The sequence below is a fragment of the Corvus cornix genome, chromosome 1A, assembly GCF_000738735.6.
Source record: "Corvus cornix cornix isolate S_Up_H32 chromosome 1A, ASM73873v5, whole genome shotgun sequence".
In the NCBI taxonomy this organism is placed as follows: Eukaryota; Metazoa; Chordata; class Aves; order Passeriformes; family Corvidae; genus Corvus; species Corvus cornix.
Window position 1 is genome coordinate 44,432,649 of NC_047057.1, and position 22,506 is coordinate 44,455,154.

The following is a 22,506-nucleotide window of genomic DNA, read 5'->3' on the forward strand; positions in this document are numbered from 1 at the left end:
CTGTTATGCAAGCAGTTTCAAGCAGTGAAATACATTCTGGGGCTACCAAACACAGGACTTGTCACCTAGTGATGGATTTCTACATCTTCCCAAACAGGTCACAGATACTTGTTTCAGCCAAGGATTGCATTTTCTTACCATCTGCCACAGCCAATTCTTTTTCCTAGTCTGTGGGCCAGATACAAATCAAAATTCAGGAGAAACACTCCATAGCGAATCAATACTCACCAACCAAACACCTCTCATGAGAACAGTTCGACAACATTTTTGCCATCTGATCTTCCCAGAGGAGTGAGGGACAGCTTGAATTCTGCTTTGCATCCCTTCAGAGCAAACTACTGAAATATTCAGGTAAACATGAACCCAGCCTTTTGCTCCAGCCTTGCCTTTTTCCCAGTCAGGGCTGTCTCCCTCAGGTAACTCTAGCAAAGTAAATTTTCACCTTTATGGCCAAATCCCAAAGTTCTGTGACAAAATTTACAACTGACAGAAGCAGCTGTTAATAATCCCTTTATGAACCTGCAATGAATCCAAGCCTGAATCCAATTCTGCAGTCATTACTTTTGAAGCCACAGGACCACTTCCTAAGGAGAAAGATCTCTAAAAATATCAGAAAAAGCTGTTGTGACTGAGTCACTGATTTAAGCTTGTTTCATTCCAAAGGTACTTTTGGGAAGTTTGTGTCTGTCCATGTGCTGTCCCGGGGAAAGAAAATTTCAGCAATCTCAACAAAAACACAGAAGAAATAAGTTTTTGTATTGACTGCAAAAGAATAGCCAAATTCATTCCAAGGACAGAACTAGGCTGGAAACTAACACAAGAATGTAGTTCCAGTAGAAAGATGCTTTGGCCCTGAGAAGAAGTCTGAAGGCATAAACACCTCAGATAGGAATCTTGCTTTTAACCAAGAGTCACTGCTACTTTCCCATACAGCTGTAAATCAGGATCCTGTAGATGCAATAAAAAGCAAAAAGCTCATATACCAGCAAACAAACAAGAAAAAAACCCAACCAAAATTTATTCCGAATGAATATGAAAATGGTATCATCTCAAAGATGAAAGGGGTATTTGTACTCCAATTTATAATTCTTAAAATCATGCCTATTTTCCCCTTGTTATCTTGTTTCCAAATTATTATTTTCCCCCAGTCTTCTCAAGAGCTACATCTCTGGGCCTAAGTGTAGCCAAGCAAATTAAGTCTGAGTACAAAAACCAGATGACTACTTTAGTTTCTGAAAAACACAGGTGAAGACATGTCTTCAGGAAGGCTGCAGATATTTCTCTGCTTCTCACCTCTCTAGTGCTTACACACCTTGGTGTCAACCTCACGTAGCTTTCTAGACCTTCATCTGTCACAGTGTGTACTAGACACTGTAATAAAGAGTCAGCTCTAAGCTTCTCACTCACAGCCAGCATTGCCAAGTGCAACTCCACGTGGGGGGGGGGGGGTGAAGCAGATGCCTCAGGCGCCCCACTGAAAAGAAATGAGTTTTCAGGAGCCAGGGAAGACAACCCAGAAGTGCAAGGAAGTTGTAAAAGAAGCACAAAGAAGCCCTTTTGGAGGCTGTAATCAGAGTCCTTTTTTCTTGGAGGTCTTATGTGGAGGAACTCATGCCTTCTGATCAAAGAATCAATATGATTTCACAGAAGCTTCTTATTGTTTCAAATACATTCCACTCACACATCTCACAACTTTAACATAATACCCTACTTATACACTTTGCTTACTTATACATTCTACCTACTTATCTTATACTACTTATACATTTTACAACTTTTACATGATACTCTACTTATGCACCTTACAACCTTTACATAACACAGTACTTATGCATTTTGCAACTGCTGTGACTGAGATTTCACATTGCTTGATTGGTTTCTCTATTCTGTCCACGAGCCCCACACACATTTTTCTGATAATATGATTAGTTTCAATCTAGTGCAGCACAGCCCTTTTCATCTATTCCTTGCTGTCTTGGTATTTAGTTTTTCAACTTCTTCTTTCTCAATTCTTTTCCAACTTAGCACAGTTTACCTTTCAGTCCTTGCTGAATTCCTGAGGACTCTAACAAGTAGGGCTCCTGATCCAGGCAAGCAGCATCAAGATGATGACAGCAACAAAACCCATCCAGTGATCAGCAGCCAAGTTAGTCCCAGAAACCCAAACAACAAGATAGCAAAGGACAAAGAACAGATATAAGCCTTCCCCTCCAGCCTTCAGACTGGAGCTTAAAAACCTTCTTGGGGCTGATATGCTGCAGCTGAAAGTGGAAAGGCCAGGTGAAGCCAGTGAGGGTAATTCCAGCCTGGTCCCATTCTGAGGGCTCTGATAAGAATAGCTAAAGATGGTTTGGCTGGGGCACGCTACCAAGGTTCAAATACCTTACAACATCTATGGAATATCTCACCCCAGTAACTAGTGCCCACTGTGAGGCCAAAGCAGTTCTTGAGGACTGTTGTGCTACCTTGGTGGCTGTGTCTCGAGGCAGCTGGGGTGCCAGAGCGACATTGTGAGACAACACATGCTGTTAAGAAAGCAACATGATCTCCTCCTCTCCTTTCCCGTTGAGTACTGGGCACTGCTCATGGTCTGCATACCCACATAAACATGCTCATTCCTGCCCTGAGATCTTTCCAGACAGAAGCAGAAGTCACCATGCTTGGTGAGTCCTTGCTGGTATGTGCAGAACCACACACAGGACTTCAGCTGAGGATATGGAAAAAGCTCCTCTATAAGCAGAGGTAAGCAAGTGTGAAAAGTGAGCAAAGGATGAGAGGAATAAATGTGATGTGACACTGAGATGCTCTGCAGATCTGCGTGAGGACCCCTCAGTGGCATTTAAATCAGTTCTTCCCAGCAGCCAGAGAACATGCAACATTAGGATTCCTGCTGGTCTAATTTAGTGCAGACAGAGCAACAGCTTTAGCACCCAATTAAACAAACTTTTCTCCACCATCCACTTTGCTCTATTGCCTGTTACAACTGCTCCAGCTGCCTGTGGTTAAAAGCCACCCCTGTTGCATGGCCCAGTTCAACTGTGGTACTTGTTGGCAGCGATGGCCTGGAGGACAAAAGTATAAAGGGGCTAAAATGTGGAAATCTCATGGAGGCTGTGAGAATCAGTAGCAAGTAAGAATGGCAGCTTGGATGTAAGTCTTGGCTCGGAACACTCTCCTAACAACACTGAAAAATGCTATAGCAGTAGTGACCCCTTCCGTATGTACCTATAACTGTACCTGTATATACACACCTGTGCAGCCTGATGCTTAAATTTGTGTTCTAGTATCTGATACTGATTGTCACAAGAGACCTATGGTGTGTCCTGGTGTGGCCATTATTCTACCACAGACAGATAATCAATAGCATCTCCTCTCATGACTCCTGAGTGCCTACGGGTGCTTTTTCAGCAGTAGATGCAGAATATACATATCCCCACGATGTCCTAGAGAACGGACAGCTAATGGCCGGCTAGATCCAGCTGCATCAGCAATGTCCTGAGGCACGCTGCCACCTTGTTGTAGTTTAGAGAGATGACAGCGAGCACCCTTTACTCCTTCAGCTTCATTCACAGCAAGGTCATCTGGCACCCAGAAAAGTGTTGCTGTGTTTGTTGTTGCAGAGGATGAAGGTGCTGGCTATTTATCAGTAGAATCTGGGAGTTCTGCAGGACATGACAATTCAGTTTGGATGCATTGAAAAAAAGTACTTTTCCCCCTTTCAGCCCGTATGCTACAAACGCACTTAAAAGCACGTATCATTTCATGGGTTCTGGTTTGTGTAGAGCAATACATGCTTATCTAAAAACAGAAACAATGTTTCACAACAAGCAGGATAATACATCTAGACTGCCTAAGTCAGCCTAAGGACTCGTTGACTTTCTCAAAATCTGGACTGTGTTGCTCTGGGTAAATTCAGTATGAAACACTGTTACTCACTACACATGGATGTGAAAAAACCTCAGCCTATAGGAGGCAAAGGAATGAGGAATTCGGTCCTTAAGGTGAATGTGGTCTGCTGACGTATCTGCCTGTTCAGAACATCCTTTGCGCGCATCTTGGAGCTTATACACATGCACAAGTTTAATGGGTTCAGCTTAAAATAGCCAGTTTTAAGAGCTGTATTTTTACCCACATAACCCTGGATTAAAGTGGCTTAAAAGTATACAGTCATATAGCTTTATCTCCAGTGATACAGAAACATTCCCATAATTGACACTGCCCTGCATCATGGTCAGTCTCTCACAGTGGTCCTCTCCAAGGTACAGGTTGGGCTTTTCTCTTTACTGAGGTACTTGTAGAGTTTATACAAAGAATCTGAGAACAATCCCCATAAGGCAGGCAAAACAAGAGGGCAAATATACTAGTTAAAGAATATTAAATTTAAATCAAACAACCTTGTTTCTGTGCCTCAGGATAGGATTCCAGATGTTTTGTAAGGAAACAGAAGACCAGACAGTAAGACATCAGGAAATACATCTTAGCACTAATGATTTGAAAGCTCTGTTCTTGTAAGAAGGACACAGTCCAAAAATAAGGTGCCTGGAAAAGTTTTAGAAAAAAGAAAGGCTACAGGTGAGCTAATTTTTTTTAGCTTCAATCATTTAAAATGCAGAACTTAGACAATTTATTTAAGAAGACAATACAATCTGCTCAGACCTTGCCTGATATCTTTTCTTTTCTGGCTGTCAGCAAGAAGAAGACATTACCTTACGCCATACAGTCTATTGCTGAGAGACTTTACGGTGCTGTTCATCCCATCCTTTCTTTCCTTCACCTTAATTAGAATTGAAGACTGAAAACGTGTGGCTCTCAGCACTCGGGATATATGTAAATTACAAGGGAAAAACAGCTAAGGGCTTGCCTGCACGTGTTGCACATCAGATAAGATCCTTCCCCTCTGCTATTACAGCGTTTCCACTGCAGCGTGTTTGGCTTCACTAAGATATACAATACCACAAAAGCTATTTATGAACTCTCATATCAGTGCACACACAGTGGTAACAACAGAAGACTGTAATAACTGGGAACATTTTGATATGACATTTTACTAAAGGAAACTATTCCTTTGATTTCTGCAGGAAGGGGAGGAGCTACTCAAAAGCTTCAGACCTGTGGTTAAAGCACTGATGGAACACCAGAGCTCTACCTTTGAAGATGAAACGTCATTTTGGATGCTCATTTAAAATTAGGTGTAATCGATTCACTTGCATAACAAAGACAGCAGCTTCTGAGCAAAGTGCTCACCAAAAGGAAGTGAAACCGCTGACACAATGTGAAGAGCTGAAAACAAAGTGATGCAGCTAACACACTTCTCTCAGGGACATGGTGCATCTTGATTTTCTTAAATGGTTTCTGCCTAATGCTGTCACGTGAAGGCTCTTCAGAAACCCAGGGATGGTTCTTAAAACATCCAGCTCTGCCTACTGATGCTGAAAGACACTGGGAGACTTCACCTGTCACAGAATCCTCTAAAATTTGTCCCTGTATCAGCTTTTGCTGTTTGAGCAAGATAATAAGAAGAATAATCACTGCCATAGCACTTGATGGCCTTGGTAAGTGAAAAATTGATCAATATTTTTCTTTTCTCCCACCCCCAAGAGAATTTGGCTCTGTTACACAGTAAAAACAATCATTATCTAAATTCCTAGCAAAACAAAAAATTTAAAATATTCTCAACAAAATAATCCATTATTGTTTAAAACTTTTAATTTTAATCAAAATAAAACAATGTGACTAGAAAAGCAATTATACTTTGGATTTTCAGACCAAAAAATCTGACTAATGTCTCATTCATATGGAATGTGATAGGGCCACCAAATCTGCTTTTTCTCTTCGAAGAAAATCTGTCCCACTTTATATCTTTGAAGATTTGATTAACTTAACTTTATGTTTTATTCCATGAAGGAATTAAACTAAGGTAAAATGGCAGCCAATAAACAGAGGCAGCACCAATCCTTGGCAATAACTTGAGCTGATGTGCACTCCTGGTGTTACGAGGAAGGATGCTAGTTCACTGCAACATCCCCCTTCCCTTCTCTTTCCCCCAAACTTATGTTTGTATTTGGCCCCTCGGTGTCGACTGATAATGTTGCATATTTTTTAAAAGTAGTTCTTGTGCTTATAAATGGAAATAATATTTCATCTGGTATAAAAAACCATGCTGAGATAAATACTGCAACTTTATTTTCTTCCTGTATTTTTGTGTTGAATACTGTGCTGTATCTTCAGGGGGTTGAGCTCTTACTTCTAGATCATTTGATATAACTAACCAAATAAACAGTCCCCAAATAAACACATGAATGGAAGCTACCAGCTTTGCTATTAAAAAAGGATATTTAAGTCATATAGTACAGTGAAATAAAACGCTTCAGCTCCTCTCTGACACCATTTGGGAAAGAAGTACTGTGTTAGAGACACACAAGTATCATGGTTATACTTGCCACAATTGTAGCAACTAGGTTTATTGGAGTACAAGACGCTAACCAAGAGTAGCAGAGCCTGTTTTTCAAATTCAAATTGCCTTCAATGGCAATTTTTAGACAGCCGCTTTCAGAACTTCCCCTTTCTTGTTCACCAAATCACTCTTAGACATATTGCAACAGGAGCAAGCAAGTCCTTTTAAAACCATGCTAAGAACATCACTATGAACCGCATCTTTAAATAAATTGTTGTCATCTTTAGAAGGAAGTTCTGGCTGTGAGGTATTCTAATGTGCAAGACAACAAACGGTATTTTGACTTGTAGTTTATGGGTCTTTCCCAGCACTAATGAGGGCAGCCTTCCAGCCCTCCTGCAAGGACAGTGGTGGCTTTTTCTCCTGCTATGGGGGAAGAGAGACTGTGAAACAACATGAGTGCCTTGTGGGTCACAGAGGAAGTTTGGGGTACAGCTGAGCTCAGCTAACGGCAATCCCAGCTGTCAGATCCACCTCGTGAACCAAGCCCAGCAATCACTTCTTCCCGGACAGACTGGTCACTGCTGCTGCCCACAGTGAAATTCTTCAGCCAGATGAAAACTGGAGGGGAAGAGACAAATCTTTGACACCTTTTTGGCCTTTTCTAGCTCTTTACCTTCTGAAGATCTTAAGCACTTGATTATCAATGGTAAACAAGGAGACAGATCAACCCCTCCACTTCAAGCAAGCTGGTTGTGCCAAACAGGCACTGCACCATCACAACAGGAAGTTCTTCTTATGACCTGCCAATGCTATGACACAATAGGCAGTTGATTCAGCAGGATCCTCCTCTTTCCAGATCATGCAGAAACATTGTGAACTATAGAAAATTAAAATCATTGCCTACCTGTAATTCAAACAATCAAAAGGCTCAGATGCTGAGCTGGCCTTGCTATCCCGTAGCACCGTAAAAAACATTTAGTAATATGCATACTGCCAAGTTGTTTATTACTGCATCATATTGCATCCATATCTATCCTAAGCTATCTGTTGCTAGGTGCTGATTTATTTAATAACTTAATGGACTTTGAATATTTTCCAGAAAGGAATACCAGGCCTGAAGGTTATGTTGTTATTTTGTTCAAATGAAGCAATAGCTGAAAAAAACTCTCATGAGTCCTCAGCAGAGGTAGGAAAAATATAATTCTGCATTGTGGCAGACCTTGAAATCAGATCAAACAGCAACTGAGAAGCAGCCTCTTTTGAACTGCAAGAGTAGGTGAAAATAATTATTTACCCTTATGCTCTTAAAGTGAGATTACATCTATCTACACCTTGGAGAGACTGTTTCAGAAAATCATAATCAAATCTTTCACAAGATGTACACTGTTCAGTATAAAATAAATCTTTGAACTGGATGATCTTCGGAGATTTATTCTGTCATACCTTCAGTCCTGTCATTTTGCATCATCAAAGTGAAACTGAAATAACCAGTTTTAGCCTTAGCTAAATGTAAACAGATCTTGTTCTATTTCTGTAGACTGTTTTGCATCAAAATATGTCAAAATATCTTGCAGAGTCCATTAAGTGGCATTCTTTTTGCAGGAGAGGAAGGGCAAATGATCCTCAGAAAACTGTAATGGCCCCCCCAGAAGTCACAGAGCCCTCAGGATGCTCTGTGGACTGGGAGCTGTGGTGGTTGCAGACCACCAGTCCCTCTTTCGGATATAAACAAAAGACCTGAGGAGAGTGCTTCTTTTGATGAAGCAAACTTGTGGTTGGTGAGACTACACGCAAGATGAGGTTCGTTATACCTCCCAAAGGCACGCTTTGAAGTCTTCTTGCCTCCACACTGGCATCCTCTTACTGCCCAAGGCAGCTGGTATTCCCCCAAGCACCTCCCTCCCAGACATGGGGGTGGTGGAGCATGACAGTGGAGAAGTCCACTGGAAATTAATTCGTCACATACACTTTGGCACAGGGATGCCCCACGCTGAAGGACCAAGCTGGGCAGCCGGGCAGGCACTGGAGGCATGTGGCAGGCATGGCACTCTGTGCCCAAGGCCAGTGGCACCAGCTCAACTTTGTCCATAACTGGCTGAGCAATGCAGGCTCAGCAGGTGGCAGAGCCACAGCTACAGTTGCCATAAATATATAATAAAATCCCACTACTAAATCTAAAGAATGGCACTGCATTTCCCCATAAGACCCTCTGTTTTATTCTGTGCTACTGGATAAGATTTTGAAAAATAATAAAACAATTATTTGCTGATCTTTTCAGTTTCAAGGCCAAAGCCATACAGTTACAGCTCACTCATGCTCTAGCTCTTCTGAAAAGGGGATGGTTACAGTGAATCAGGTTACTTTCTAGTCTCTTTTTATAAACATAGCACAGAGGATTCTGAGTCTGTGCATCCTTATTGTTGTGTCAAATAAATGTGATTTTGTTATTTTTATAAAGTTTAAAAAAGCATGAATTTACAAGCTCATGGCAATTTCAAATGACAATCTATATTCACATCTCTGAATATTGTCATCTGTCCTTGAAAACAGGTCTAGCAAGTGCCTGTAAGCAACACGGTGAGCCCAGGTGAGCTAAACACTTGGCAAGAGCTTGAGCAAGTGAATTTTTCTGAAAGTCAAAATGCAGCACCTGCCTTAACTGACCACAGCTGATACAGGCAAAACTCCCTGCTCCATGAGTTTCCCAATATTCCAGCTCCATTTCAAAGCCCCCAAAGTCTTAGAAAACACTCCTGGCCAGTTGAAGGCACTGGTGTCTTTGGGCAGTGTACATGCAGATCTGCACTTTATTTCTCTCTTTATGCATGTTAAACCGTATACAGATCTACCTGTCTGCCAGCTGCAGTGTTCACAGAAAAGTTGATGCAGAGAGCCTGTCTCTTGAAGATCCACAAAGAACCTGCCGGGAAGAACATGAGCCCTTGTCTCTTGTAAGGGGCTAATCTGAAACCACATTAGAGATGGCAGAAAAAACTACTCTGTTTGACTTCTGTGGGTCTTTGAGTAACTAAGGTCTTGCTGCAATTATATGTCTACATATAGTGTTTGTACTCAATACATCTATACAAAGTAGAATATTGTATTACAGTGTTATACCACAGACTAACTTCGGTAAAAAATGGCATCCCTTAATCTGAGGGGAGGCAATAACTCTCAGAACAGGTAAAGCAGAAGGGCTCATATGTTGTACCTTGCATGGAGATCTTGCTGATTTATCCAAGTAAATTCATTTAATCATTTAGAGGGAATGAAGTTAGGTTTTAGAGCAGCCCTAGAGCCCACTGAAGTCATCAGGTACCTCATGGCTTTCTGGAAGCTTTGGATTCAGAGTGCAACAGCTGTTCGAAACCTAAACATGAGAAAACTGAATGTACAAGAACAAATGGGACTGATCGCTATTGCAGATGCAGAGCTTGTGGCAGCTTGGTCTACTGGTACTCAGAGAGTCTAGAGTACAGGATGTGATAGGCTTGGTTTGTGCAAGGAGATGGGGTTAACCTGTCCCTTGCAGGGAGCCCAGCTCCTAGTAACATCTCCCTCATAAACAATTATTTTTCTTTTTCTCTTGCAGCACTGTGTTAGAAGGATGCAACAGAGCAGAAGGCTGAAAGCTCAACTATCCAAGTCTCTCCATCCTAATGCACTCCTGTCGAGCATAGCAGGGCTTTGAAGAAAGATAAAAACAGGTGAAGAGCATTCAAGTGGTAGAATTTACTGCAGAGTTCTGAAAAACAAACTGCAAGACAAAGCATTATATTACATTTTAGACCCTATGCCTGCCACTTCCACCTCACAGGCTGAGAACCTCACCCAGATTCACACTGACATCACACATTGATCCTGCAGGAGGATCCATACAAGCATGAAGGCTGACATAACATTAATTACCCACGCCTATTAGCAGAACCTCTTTTCCTGCACAGCTTGTAGCATCCATAATAATTTTCCAGACAATGCACCAAGAGGTGTAACTGAAACAAAATGCCCTCACATGAGAAGCATGCATAGCACATCATTGTCTGTGCTGCATGTTTAATCACTTTGTGCAAACCCTTGTACGTTTGTGCACCTTTGAGGTAAAAAGTATGAGAAAATCAGCATTACTCTTTTTATGATACAGATACAATTTTCCAAAACCTAATCCTTTGTTAAAAATGTGAAAACAATACAGAGGCTGCAAATGCATTAAAAAGTAAACAGCACAAAAATAAGCCAAGTTATTTACTGCTGGTACAGTTGGATCACAGCCTGGGTGTCACAAATTACAATGCTTTGGCAGATGTAAAAAGCCTTAGCAAGACACCGCATGGTTTTCAGTCTCCTCACCTCACACAAAGCTGAGAGATTTTCTAATGTAGAGAAATAAACCAACACTCATATACACATACAGTGGTGAGATCTTGTATGCAAGTGTAAGCAAACCTTCAGGGCTGGCAATCAGAGATGTTATGAAGCTGCAGATAATGTTGGAGGCAAGTAAAAGTCAGCCCATCTTTATACCTGGCCATGAATACCAATGAGAGGGCTGGGAAATTACTGTGTTGCTGCTTTATACCTGAGACCGTTCTTAGATGCCAGGGAATGTTAAAACAAACAGCTGTGATAAAAGGCTACTCTTTCTGACATAAGAAAAATCAGGAAGAGAAAGAAAAGATAGAAAAAAACCACTAGAAGACCCTGTGGAATGTGGTGCCTTGCCAGCAATATGGGTCTTCCTACAACTGTAAGCCCTCCTGAACTTAGGAGGTTGTACTGCGTAGCAAACCAAAAACCACTTTCTCTACTTATATAATCCTGAACACTTTCTAAATGTTTTCTTTCATATAGAAAAACCTGAACACTTTCTAAATGTTTTCTTTCATATAGAAAAACCTGGCATTAAAGACTCTGGCAGAATCTTTGAAAAGCTTCTTTCTTTGTCTCTCAAATTCAGCAACATAATGTGTTAAAGGTAAGAAATACTTTATAAAATTAACCTTCTGTCTTCATAAAATATGTTTATAAAAAAACAAAAGCCACACCAGTAACTGCTGTCTCAAAAATACATTAAAAAAATTTACACTCTTAAAATTATAAATCAAATGAGACTTCAAAACAAAGCTATAATAATTACTCCATTAATACCACACTTCTAATGAGAATATACTCATTTTTGGAAGTCAACTTTTTTTCCTAAAACTTAAACCCCTTTCTTTCAAAGAACTGGAGAAGTAAAATGCAGTGGGAGAGGCCATAAATGCAAACATTTATGTTTGCATGATCAGCACTATACACCTAAGAGTCACAGAGTCCTATTTGGCTAAGTAAGCTTTCCCTGTTGAGCAGGGAGCTCTGGCATCCAGCCCTTGCAAGCAGGGAGCAAGGAGCTCTGACATCTAGCCCTTGCAATCAGCACACCAGCTAGTCATGGCAGGCTATACATGGTCAGACACATTTAGGTATTTCACAAGTTTTTTATGATCTACTGTATGTGTCTGAAGTCATCTGATTCTCGACTGAAATTTCTTACCAGAAACTGCTCCAAATGTTGTAGTTACTTAATTTCCCAAATATAGATCATTTTGCTATCTAATCGTTTGTGTCACACCAAAAACCCATCATGCATTGGAGTGAGAATACACTGTTGAAAGTGTTGATGCTGTTGAAAGATTATATCAAGGGCACAGAGAAACATGATTAAGTTCCATGTCAGTGAGTTCTCTCATTTTTGTATAACACATACAGTCACTGTTTGATGAAAAAAAAGCTTTATTATAATGAAAGGGAAATATCAACTAAGCAGAAACAATGTCAAGCAGAAGCATAAATCATAGGCATGTCTGACAAACCAATATCATGTAATAAAGTTGCTATGGATGCCCTGAGGCAGAGCAGCACAGGTTTTCCAAGTGTTATGGAAATAGACAATTCAAGGCACATTGCAAATTTGTTCCACATTGTGCTCACCCTCAGCTGGCGTTCAGCATGGTGCTGGCATTGAACCTGTCACCAGCAAAGCTGTAACCGTCTGTTCCCAAGAAGAACCTGACCGAAGTCTGTGAGCTCAGCCATTCAGAAGTAAACACTGCAGTATTCCTTGAATCATGGAAGGCAGTGATGTGAAGGGTTTAACACGATCTTCCCAGGCAGCTAGTGTAGCATCACCTTCATTTTTGAACTCTTTTCTTCTTATCACCATATTCTTCCAGTTTTCAGGTTTGTCATCTTACACTGGTTGTAATTTCCATACTTTTGACTTGATTTAGTTAGCCTAGCTCCCTATGAAAATCAGATTTCCAGGATCAGTCTGTTTATATGTCTGTAATAAACTTCTAATGCTGATTTCAGGCCAACCAGAGAGATACTGGAGATCTCAAATATGATGTGCTCTCTGTGTATTTTGTAACACCAGAGTGAAGGATGCCAAGGTTTTGATTTTCTTGACCAAATAAGTTGAATGAGGCATCCTGTATGTCGCTGTCAAAATATTTGACAGAACAAAGGCTGTATGAAAACGTATGGGAACTGTATAGGATACACGGTGAGAACAGAAAATAGTAGTTTAATTTAGTTTTTTAAAGCCTAGGAATGAAAAGGCTCAAGACCACAGGAAACGGAGTTTCCACAGTATTCTTTGTAGCCACAGGACTTGACATACACACCTTATGAACAAGATAAATTTATAGCAACAGCTATATTTAAGCTAATATTAATGATGTGATTTTCATTATTAAGCTTTATTGTCCTCTATAATGCATGGGATTGCCGCTGGAATCTGAGGGAATTTAACAGTCGTGCTGGGCTGGCCATCTCTGCACAATGCTCAGTAAAGATGCTGTGTAGTGTCTATGTGCCTAAAGGAAACAAGAAAGGTCTGTATATGAACAAACTAGTCCAACAGGGAGAGTCAAAGCCTAACTAATGGCTCCTGGTTAATTTTAATCCCACTGCAACCAGTGGTGGGTCAACACTGAGGACGGCAGTGGTGATGGTTGTGTGAATTGCACTGAGCAGCAGAGCAGTAACAGCTGAACATCAGTCCCAGCTGCACCCAACACAACCATCCCTGTGTCACTTCTCATTCCAGCTCAAATAGTAATTTCCCCGAGAAACGGATTTCTCTGCTTTCAGCAGGAGAGCAAAGAAACCCATCTTTCTTAATACCACTTCTGGGACTTCTGCATTGCAGTTGTTGGAAGAAACTGCTACTTTTAAACCTAAAATTTAATTAAAGCATCTTCAGGATTTTTTCTCCTGTAATTTAGTGACACTTCTCTCACAGGATAGCCAGAATTATTTGCAAACTGTTATGGCTACTGCAGACAAAAGAGGTCACCAAGCTGCAGCAGTAGCTGTAATTAACACAGGAGCGTATGTCAATACGTAATTGACTTCTTAGGGAATTCAAGCAGACACACAACCAAGAGGCTCTGACAAGCTTTTGGCATCCAGACAGCAGCTAGTCCTGCCACAAGCTGGAACAAGAGCAGGAAGAGACTGAGAGAACCAGTTTTTTCTACAAGGATTTTTCTAAGATCATCTTCCCTGGATGCACGGTCACATCAGATCCATGAAACTCACCCTGCTTAGGGATCCTGGATTTAGGTGAGCAACAGTGATGCAGAATTTCAAAGCCTTTCCTCTTGCTCTTGGCCAGACAGCAATTATTTACCATGGCACGAAGGCCAGGACTGCACGACTAGGTATGATGAATATGGGCTGCAGCTACCAAGATGATAGATTGTGGCATTGGGTTGGAATACAACATCTCAGCACAAATAGGAGCCTTAGGCAGTCATACAAGGAATCTGGAAGGAATGGGCTTGGAGCATGACTTTTTGCCCATGAGAGCCATGTTAACTGCACAGAGGGAACAGCTCTTCTTTGAGAAGCAAGCTAACAATTGCATTTTTTTCTCTGCAATTAGTCCTGATAGTGATAGGCATAGTCCACTGCCCCCCTGATCAGAAACACAGAAGGTCACTATAAAAGAAAGTTAGAGAGCTCAGACAGATGCACACGGTATTTTGCAAGGGTGGGACACCAAACATCTCTATTCTGAAATGAACCATAAGGTGGCACTGCTTTAAAACATTACCTGAGAGGATTTTCCCTGACATTTTCTATGCTCTACAAAAACCCATAGAGCTCCCACTGAATTTAAGTGAATAAAGTCATCCTACAGAAACCTCAGTGATACAGTGAGAGTGCACATCATTGGCATATGTACTTTCACATATATTATTTTCTCAGAAATTGCTAAGTTTTGTTTTGAAAACCAAAATGCCTCAGATACTTTTGTTCAAGCACCACAACACCCATTTCAAAATTTGTTTGTGTGTGTAACAGCCAGACCTGTCCTCTCTTTACACAGCCTCTGGCATGTAAGACCATAAAGATTCTGCTCTTTTTCTGTGCATGGCAACAAGCCAACCAAGACACTTCTAGCAAGTAATTTTCTGGTTCACATCTAATATGCAGGACAAGCTGTCAGGTAAAAACAGTCTTTGCAAGAGTCACAGGAAATTCATAGTGGTTATGGTAAAATGAACTACAGAGATACCGTGTGTCTACTAATTTGTGTTATGTTAGACCTGGCCACCATTTTAAATTAATGGTGAAAGGGACATAAAGCCACCTATACAAAGGAGATTACATCAGTCTGAAAGAGAATAGTAGAAGAGTGTGATTCTTAACAAACTTCCTGAATGCAAAGATAAGGACCCTACTGAATCTCCAAATCCCATGGGCACAGAGAACCAGCTGCTGGCTGTGTGTCAGGGTACAGTGTCAGTTTTACATAGCACAAGAAAAATAAATGGGTCAGAAAATAAATACTCACTGACTGCAGAACCTTCTGTTGGGTTTTCATGTAGGAGCCTAACTGATCTGAAAATAGCAAGGCCATGAGTTCAGGTCTCCCTTGATCTTCTGTATCCAGCCAGTCTCCCGCCCTGCAAAGAACTCCTCAGTTTTCAGGCAGTCCTTTACTATAAACAGTGCAAGGTCTTTAAACCACTGTTATTTTTGCAGTCTCCACCACAGAGTATGGCTCACCCACCTCCAGCTACCACATGCTATGCAGAAGAACGAATTAGGGACAGAGAGCAGAACTACCTGAGCTTATCTTCAGATATTTTCTTTCTTACAGGTACTTTTGATCTAGCTTTACATTCCAGCAGTGACCTTGCACTGGCACCCTTTCAGCCAATGGACTAAAGTGTTCAAAAAGCCAGTGAGATGATGGATAGGCCACAGACCCCTTTCCAAGTGCACTGCATGGTAGAATGATAAACCATTGTCAGATTACAGACTGACTTCAGGACGTGCAATTGCCAGTGAATTGACCCAGGCTGCATGTTGACAGACAAACAACATCTATTCATTGATGCATCTCTTTGGATTCCTCTATTCACTCTGCCCATGGAGCAGAAGACACACTCAATACACAGCCTGGCAGAATACAAAGCAGTTCAGTGAAACAGCTGGAGAGACACCAGAACTGTCCACGCACATCAACACAAGGATGTTCTCACTTACTATGACCTTACTTGCATTTCAAATGGGAGAATATGCTACTTCATACCAAGAATGTAAAAACAGATCTCAGCAGAGTGTAGTGACTCAGATGATTTTGAGTTGATCCCTACCATTCTGGCAAGGTAATGGGAAGCTTATTTCAACTGCAGTTGACTGAAAAACCTTCTGTGCATTTAAAAACCAAAAGACAGTGATAGTGGGAGACAGGAGGATGGATGAACTTGTGAATATCAGCATTCAGTGTTAATAAGATTCTACCAGTAAGGTTCATATGATGAGTTTTAGTCTTTTTTTTCCCTATTTTGATCATCCAAGATAGTCTTTATTTCAAATATCACCACAGGAGCAGTAACTAATTCAAATGAAGTGGGATTTTCTCTAAATGAGCAAGAAAAATGTTCCAAAACATCCTGAGCTTCAAACCTTAACAAAAAGAGAGAAGTATTTCTCTTTAAAACTTTAAAATACAACTTTTAGCGAAAAAAGACCTTTTTCTTTCTTTTTTTTTAAGTCAGCAAGTATACTGCTGGAAAGATGTCCCACTGGCTCTCTTTGACAAGCAGGCTATCAAATTCTCTTTTTCTGTCCCCAGTCATAGCTAACTGAAGACTACCTGGAGCAGTGAGAAGCTCTTGTATCCACTTGACTTTTATTGATCTTTTTTAGGTGGACACTAACAGCAGTGACCAAACTGGAGCCCAAACATTAAATACTATTAAATCCTTTGAATCCAACACAGAAGCACTTCAATTATACCAGCTTTCTGTTATCCCAGATGAGGTCATGATTCTTAATGCTCATCGTATTGAATATTCCTGCCATATTCTGAAAGCTAGATTATCCAAATTATCCTTTGTGTCACATGGATAATTGAAGTTTATACATTTCATGCAAAACAGGTTTTGTACCTCATTAAACAGACCTGTCTGCATTTCCATAATGTAATTCCTGAATATAATCTGTGCAGTTTACATGCTCATGACTGGATAGCATGATTATAGTAACTACAGGGTAAACTGGGATTTAAGTCAGGAACTTATAGAAACCCACAAATCTAGTGGTAGGGCTCCAGCTTTGGAAGCAGATTGATTTTCTGTGCTCTGAATAGGCACACAAAACGACACCATTTTGTTGCATTATTCAAGCTGTTTAGCTGAACAACATTTTACTCATGTCTAACTTACACTGGCACTAATCATCATTTGTTTTTAGCAAGAGAGAAAGTCCAGAAGGCAAATAATACACAGCTCAATTAGTTTAAGCTAGTACTACAAAAATGTGACACGCAGATGCTAATTCTTAGTCTGTTGTAGCAATGCAGGGTACTTAAACAGACTAAGTTCAGCATGCGAGTTCACATACCCCTTTTTTAGATACAGGTGAGGACTACACAGAAATTCTCAATATTAATTCAATCCCATGTGTTTACCCCAAACACAGAAGTACACAACAATACGGAGGCAACAGACTTACTATAAGACACACAACCGAAGTCTGAGGGAAAACCAAACATTTCACTCATTGACCAGCCCATCCTCTTGAGAAGAGCCCACAGAGAGCATAGGAAGGTTCACAACTGTCAAAGTATCACAGGAGTCTCCTTCCTGGGTAGCAGCATGTCCCCCTAGCTAACAGAAAATTCTCAAATACAGCACTTGTGATAACTGGGACATTGCCTGCCCCTTTGTTTTCAGGAAAACAGGTGAAACATTAACCTAATCCAGCACTTTAAATAATTTTTGTCCCTCTTTCACACCTCATTATGTGAAAAGCATCCTAGCAATACAAGATAGCTGAGAGAGAGATGTACCCAAAGTCCTGTACACAAGGCAATGCCATGCAAAGGTGATGGCTCTGAGGGGCCTTTCGAGAAAGAAGTGGGAAAGTGGGGTGTAGTGAAAGGAGAGGGGGAAGAAATAAACTGACACCTGCTTCAGCCCACTGACTGCAGAGAACATGGACCAGTAGTGAAAGCCAGAGAAGGGGACAAGAGAGTAGCCATGAGGGAATCAGGAAGAGCTACACAACCACATAGCAGGAGACAGGGACCAGAGCTAAAGAAGCCAGTCATAGAGCCTGGAGATAATTCTGAAAGGATGCAACACTGGTGGATGAACCCCAAGAGGACAGCAGTATGACTGAAGGTGGAAAGCAGCATTTGTGGGAGCACCTCCTTTGGAAGGAGAGCAAAAATGGAAGTGCCCACAGAAATAGTTACCGTGGAGCTACCTAAGGTACAGAAAAAATGGCCTTTATAGCTTCTGAAACAATGTTACTGAGAGCAAATTAAACTGATCAGCCTTTCTTTCTGTGAACAAGTTGAGGTGTCAGGCTGTAGAGCTCCAAGAAGGTGAGTAGCAATGCACATCAGAATCAGCCAGAATACAGCTAGTGAGTTTTATGCCATTTAAAATGCCTCAGAAGGGTTTTTTCATGGATATTTCAATATGCAGATACTTAATTTGATCAGAAACTTAATTATCTGTGTCCTAGTTCTTCAGTATACCTAAGTATTTGTCTTACAAGATACTACTCCCAATGAATCTCTATATTTATGCTATATAAATACATATATAAAAGTCTTGAATTATGTTCAGTGACAGCTGATCAAAAAACATTAGTACTTCCAGTAAACGAAATACCTTATGGTGTTTGCATCGGTAATCCTGACTAGATTTTCATTTTTACCTTAGCTTTTTATTCACAAAAGATCCTCCCCTCCAAAAAAAAGTTATTTTATACAGCTAGAATTAGTTTACAGACTTCACTTGAAAAACTTAATTCATCATCCCGATTTCTACCCTTTAGTGGTCAATGTATTTCGACACGTCCTGCTCTTAACCATAAATCCACCTGTGGGAAGGCAGTTTCCATAGAGGTGCCTAGCTGAAGTTGTGTTTAGCTCTTTGCAGGATTAAGCCCTATGAAGCAGAAGTAGCTTGCAATACAGAGGAGGTCAGAGTACAGTAATTCTCTACGTGAGGCTGCAGATTATATCTCATGTGGCAGGTTGCCAAGGAGCCTCTAGGAGCAGAGAACAAATACAGATGGGAGGAGGTGGATGCAGCAAGGGTAGAATTACACTGAAATGGCATTGGCTGCAAAGTGTGACAATAACAAGCAGTAGGAGAGGACAAAGACCAGGACCTACAGTGACCAGGAAAGGAAACTCCAGCAGAAATAGCAGAAGAGTCCTTGAAGGTCCCAGCAATACTTCCTCCAATGGCTGAATTTTCACACCACAGCTTTGTCAGGCATCCTCAGCCCCAAACCACCCACTTCAGCTGCTCTCTCCTCCCAATTATTGCCCAAGGCCCACTCCTCGCATATTCTGCAGGTGCTGTCCCTTTCCCCTTTCCCTCTCCTCCATCCTTCTTTTCAAACTGAGTTGTGGGGAAGGAGAAATCACGTGAGAAAAGTCCGAAACTGCTAAACAATCTATAAAAAACCCCTTAGTAAGCTCAGTGATAGATATAAAAATTTCACAGCTTTTTCCTGCAGAATCATTCTGCTATTTTAAAGTTGCACTGGTTTCCCAAGCACTAGTTAGGGAACATTTCTTTGTTCAGGAGAGCACTGATGCATGTGCCTACACAAGTGTATGCTTTTACAACACAGCAACTTAGAAAGGCAGTTTCCAGTTGTCTTGGATAAGACAGTAATTTAAAACTATTGGTTTTCCACTTAGCTTCTCTGGCAATCTTTGCACAAGAAAATTTTCTCTCTTTCCCTCCCATGTACTGTAGTGATAATACATATTTACATCACTTCACGGTGGTGTCATGAGGATTCATTAATGCTTATAAGCACTGTGAAGATGAGAAGTCCTACAAGAAGTAAGTTACATCAAGGCAAGGGGTTTTTAATGCACACTCAGCCATGTGGTATCTCTCCTTTTCCACCACCCTCATTAGCATCTCTAAAACTGTTTGCCAAAATCTGTCCTGTGGAGCAGCCACAGCTGATCACTGTATTGGCCCAGGGGACACTGAACCATTCAAATGAGTAAGGTTAACAGTGCTGACCTCAAGCACAGCAAAAATACTAAGAACATACATACTTTAAAAATTCCTACAGAAACAGTGCCAAGGAAGAAAATGCGCTTATGAAATCAAAATGGGCCCCAGAAGCAAGAAACAAGTGAACTGATTGGGGAAAGTATTACTTTTTCTTCATTTGATTCAATGCCATGATTGCCTATGATTTAGTGATTTGTGTCTTCCATTTCTAAATTGTATTCTGTCTAAATATAGTTATCACAGAGAGCAGAAAACCCAGCCTGAACACCTGGGCACTTGCTACAGGCAGGCTATTCTGGAGGTGGTGGATCAGCATACCAGAACCAGCATTCAAAAACCACCTCCAGTGTGCTCAGCATTGCTAAGAATAATGACACCAGCACTTGGTTCATCAGGCAGCTCCTCTTCCTCTCCCCTGTCCCACTTCACACATGGAAATCTGGTCCACATATAGTCCCTGGACCTAGAGCTGGAAATGGGAGCTGTCTGGCTGACTTCTCAGGTACAGATAGTCATTTTTCCTCTGTCCCCACAGTGCTACAGTCTGACAGTCATCCCTCATATACTCATCCAAATTCACTGAGGAACCACAACTGGGAAACCAGAGCAGGCAGGGCAGGTTCCAACAAACTTGAGCTGCCAGCTCTCGAGGACATATGAAGTGAGGCACAGCTACCCCACCCAAACATTAATGTGTTTATTCCCCGAGCATTGGGATCTATCCTGGCTCCATCAGCTGTGCACAAAGGAGGCACATGCACCCTTTGCAAGTGCTAATAACCTGTGTTACTCTTACAGCGGCATTCTTACTGCACTGTTTCCTATGCCCAGCTTGTCAAAGCACCAGCTTGCTCTCTCCTGACAGCAGTTCTAAAACTGTATACCCGTACCTGAGAGACTAGCGAAAGAATGTCATAGGGGATCCATAATTCAACATCAAGCAATGCAAAAGTAGGTCAGGACACATGCTGGCACTGCCCCGAGCCCACCTGGGGTCAGGATGACTGCGGTGTCAGGGACAAGGCTCAACCCAACTGCAGCTGCCCAGGACTCCTGCAGGCAGCTGCTCTTCCTCCGTGCATGGGCCAGCAGCAAGACTGACAGCTTCTATGCTCTTTGCCTTGTACTGCTGGATAATGGGGCCCAGGGAAAAAAAGGATTTTAGGCAGCATTGAGGAACTCCAAAGATTTAAAGAGCTCGCAAAGAGAATATGGCCAATTGTAAGTCTGAATGTTAGTATGAAACAGGAGACTTTATATGATTTCTGCAATTCTAGGAAACTTTTCTTTAATGAAAACATTCTCTCACCACCTGTCAAGAATAAATATAGGCAAAGAAAACAAGACAATATTGAACTAGAAGGAAGGATCTTGCAAAACATCAGAGCTGATTCATCCCTTCCCATTCCTCCCCCCATCCTACTCCAGGCACCATGCCGAGAATACATTAACTTAACTTGCCTGGGGATTTACATTAGGTTACTATCCACTACCAGGGACTTCAGATTCCTTTATTCTCCACCACTGCTGTGTTTCTATAAGAGAGTACTGAATTAAAGTAACTTCACCTTTTTCTTCAGTTATTCAATTTCTGTAGAGTTTGGCAGCAGAGGTGCCAAGTACAAAAGTCTTGACTACTCAGTCCCACCCCTAGAACTGGTATGCCAGTGTATTAGGATATAAATCTGTCATTTTTGTCTCAACATGCATGAATTACCCGAGTATTATATATGTAGATACACATTCTCGCTTGCTAAATCTGCACTCCTACTTTTTAGGATCTGAAAACAGTAGTTGAAACAAGTCACCTGTTGTAGGACTAAGTTAAAAACTACTCTTCGATAAAAAAACCCTCTTGAATCACACATTAAAAAAAAGAATGATAAATAACCATCAGAAAACTAAGGCTTCTATTATCACCCAAGACTGGGGACATTTTACTCTTCACAGCTTCAACTCATTCCACTCAGTTTCTGCATGACAGCACTCGGGACTGCAGCCTAGAAAGCTCTCTGGCTACACTTTTCCCCAGTAATTTAAACAAATTTAAATTTATTCATGTAATATAGCACTCATCACCCTTCAGAAGGACCTCTTCCCTGCTCTTTTCTCTCATTCAGTTAGTCTCATGCTCAGCTGCCCTCCTGTGCAGGTGTTCTGCAAGCCACAAAAGCCCAGTTTGCCCAGACAAGTAGCTGACCCAGCAGCAGCGAGTGGTGCTGAAAACCTCAACTTTCAACATCAGAGAACAGAAAAAAGAAAATATCATTGAGTCCAATCTTTGACTGAACATCACCATGCCAACTTAAGTATATCACTAGTGCCACATCCAGTTGTTTGTTGAACACCTCAGGGATGGTGACTCAGCCACTTCTCCGGCCAGTCCATTCCAATTTTTGACAACATTTTCAATGAATAAATTCTTCATGACATCCAACCTGAACCTCCTCTGGTGCAGTTTGAGGCTCTATCTTCTTGTCCTGTGCTGGTTGCCTGGGAGAAGAAGCTGACCCCCACCTGGCTACAGACATTTTCAGATGGTTGTAGAGA

The 22,506-nt window shown here is 41.3% G+C and overlaps 1 protein-coding gene and 1 long non-coding RNA gene across 2 annotated transcripts in view; one reads left to right on the plus strand and one right to left on the minus strand.

Moving 5' to 3' along the window:
* Positions 1 to 22,506, minus strand: part of TMCC3 (transmembrane and coiled-coil domain family 3) — a 133,120-nt gene that overhangs the window by 102,510 nt on the left and 8,104 nt on the right. The window lies entirely within an intron of this gene.
* Positions 5,286 to 22,506, plus strand: part of LOC120411966 — a 40,791-nt gene continuing 23,570 nt past the window's right edge. Inside the window, exons 1-3 of the long non-coding RNA XR_005604595.1 lie at positions 5,286 to 5,552; positions 9,990 to 10,104; positions 11,285 to 11,369. This is a non-coding gene — a long non-coding RNA (uncharacterized LOC120411966). The remainder of the gene's footprint in view (positions 5,553 to 9,989; positions 10,105 to 11,284; positions 11,370 to 22,506) is intronic.